Source organism: Saccostrea echinata, unplaced genomic scaffold, assembly GCF_033153115.1.
Source record: "Saccostrea echinata isolate AGI-Se365-2 ecotype Australia unplaced genomic scaffold, CSIRO_AGI_Sech_v1 ptg000023l, whole genome shotgun sequence".
Classification (NCBI taxonomy): domain Eukaryota; kingdom Metazoa; phylum Mollusca; class Bivalvia; order Ostreida; family Ostreidae; genus Saccostrea; species Saccostrea echinata.
In genome coordinates this window covers 15,004,960-15,007,500 of record NW_026889772.1, presented here as the reverse complement: position 1 = coordinate 15,007,500, position 2,541 = coordinate 15,004,960, and the positions used below count along the sequence as shown (strand labels likewise).

Sequence of the window (2,541 nt, the reverse complement as noted above, 5' to 3'; positions counted from 1 at the left end):
TTATTGGCACATACTCTATACTTTCTTCAGCACCTAATTCATTATAAATGAAAATGTTGTAAATTAGAGCATTATTGTCTCAAGATGGACCCTTTGTCTTTCCAGACTTCAGAATTTTATGTCAATTGACTGCACTTGAATTGTCATACAGGTATGTACTGAAAATTCAATGTCAATACCGGTATATACAAGAGCTGTAATTTATGGACAACTTAAAGGTCTTACCCAAGGAAATAGCCAATCAAATTGAACTTAGTTAATTATAGTTCTATATATTTAGAGACAATTTCTTTTTATTTTTTCATTTTCGGCATCGTTTTTAGGCCTACAGTATTAATTTTGGACTCATGTATTAGGTATATCATATCTTTAGCACAATTGTCCCACTGAATTAAAGGGAACTCATTTTTAGGTGTGCATGAAGCAATTTCCTGGATGGTGTGTAAGTCTAGATCTGTTTGTCAACATGTGAAATCTACATGTATTTCGGGGTAGGTATGTTTACATTCAACTTTTTTTCTTAAAAGTCGCATAAGGCTTATTTTTTTCTGATCTCAAATTTTTGTTTAAGTATTAATCTTTATTATCTCTTTCATGACTTATCTGCTGAGAGTCTAGTTAATTAATTTATTAATTAAAGCTATATAGTAACATATAGTGAAATTTTTTCCTTCTGTGAGACCTAAAGAGTAACAGGTAACTCTCATTTTGACTGCAATTTCTCTGATTTCAGGAGTAGTCTCCCCTGTTACAGATCAATAATGGTGGATATACAATGTGGGATGCAGTCTGGTCATCAAGAGAGAGTTTTGACACCCGTATACCTGTATTTCTACCAAACACCTCCGTAACCTTTGTTGTGTTCATCAGACAGGTAAGAAAAACAAGAAAATAAATTAGAATAATTTTAATGAGATAAATGATAAAAAATCAAACATATTTACAAGTACAGACTCCCTTGTAAAAGAAAATGTCACATTTTACATGTACAATTTTATACATCATTTACATATCCACATTTTCCCCATTTACACAGTTGAATAGAATCAGTGCATAATAAAACATAGCAACAATTATTACCATACAGTCTTACAACTTTCATTTTAATTTTGGATCTGTTGGTGATTTACTGTAAGTGTCTTTAGATTTTTTATCGTACAGCTGATATCTTTTAGATGTAAAGTATTTTCTTTGAGATTTATATTTTAACAGTTTTTGTTTCATTTTAAAGTAATTTTGCTTATTTTGTTGTTGTTTTAGATGATGGACCACTCTACTTCCTTTTACAACAGGTGCCCCTGCAGATTCACGAAGTTCCAATGTTGAGTTTCCATGACCCCTATTCAGTGAGTGCACAACTTTGTATGTTCTACTTTCAAAATTTCTACTACTTGTAATACATTTTGGATTTGATTTTAAATATGCCCTATTCACAGATCCATATTTTTGTGTACAAGTATGATATTTAATTCTATCAAGATTACTTGGTCCTAAAGTCAAATTTATATAGTCTTTTAACAAACATTTGTCTTCTTCTGTCATGTTTAATTCAAAGTCAGTAGGCAACACTGAAGATTTCCACTTATTGCTTTTCAGTCCACGACAGGAAAAGGAATAAAGTTGACAGAACTTCCCACACTGTCCTTTGTAGCAACTTACGATGGAACTGACAGCAGTAGACATAGCCCGCTTCATCAAAGGTAAGTCTCCAGAGTGGTGTTTAGTACTCTGTCCTGCATCGAAGCTTCAGGTCCAAGCCAAATCTTCTCTGCATGGATTCTCTTATGGCTTTGGTTCTTCCCAGAAACATGTGACTGCTGAATAGAGCCTTAGCAGTCTGTTTTCTTTGAGAGTCAAAGAAATGATGCAAGTCTTTAAGGTTTTCAATGGCATGTCCTTGTTTTTCAGATTCACCAGATGCAGCGGCACTTTCTCCATCACTGGTGAAATGGGAAATGACTAGGGGATGGTCATCACTTTGTAACTCACCAATACATTTTGCAGTCCATCACTTCTCATCTCCAGTGGTGGTCTCTGGAGGAATGGTTGCAGTGCAGTCTTTGTGTCCTTGGCAGGCAACTTCATTCCTTTGCTTTGCTTCTTAGGTGTGCACCTTTTTTGCATAGTTTATTCCCACAGAACACTGCCACAACATTTTTCCTCCGAGTTACATTTTCACTTACGGTATAAGTCGCTTGGAATGGGGTTTTTCCAATGGCACTGAAGGTGGCATTATTATACCGGGCATCTCCTTCCGCTCTGATAGGGGTATAAGGAAGTCCACATTTTTCATTTAGTTCTTGAATGTTCTGCCTTATTTTCTTCATACTGTTTTTTAATCGAAGGTTAAGGTACCAACAAAAAAAATATTACTGTTTTAAATCCATGCAAAGCATATTTTCTTTCCCCTTCCCAATCTTTGCTAAATCTTCAGCCACATATTGCTTGTGAATAGAGAGGATGTGTAGGTATCTTAAACCAATTCATTTAATCAAGAGCAATGTCAAAGTGTGTAAATCATTGTCTAGGGCTTATATCTCT

General features: G+C 34.6%; 2 long non-coding RNA genes across 2 annotated transcripts in view; both read left to right on the top strand.

The window, feature by feature from the left end:
- Positions 1–156, top strand: part of LOC133191525 (uncharacterized) — a 6,366-nt gene extending 6,210 nt beyond the window's left edge. The window contains exon 3 of the long non-coding RNA XR_009721717.1: positions 106–156. This is a non-coding gene — a long non-coding RNA (uncharacterized LOC133191525). The remainder of the gene's footprint in view (positions 1–105) is intronic.
- A 265-nt stretch (positions 157–421) lies between these two features.
- LOC133191523 (uncharacterized) lies at positions 422–2,051 on the top strand. Its single transcript, XR_009721716.1, has 5 exons — positions 422–491; positions 734–874; positions 1,261–1,346; positions 1,597–1,700; positions 1,909–2,051. It is a non-coding gene; the product is annotated as an uncharacterized LOC133191523 (long non-coding RNA).
- The last annotated feature ends 490 nt before the right edge of the window (positions 2,052–2,541 follow it).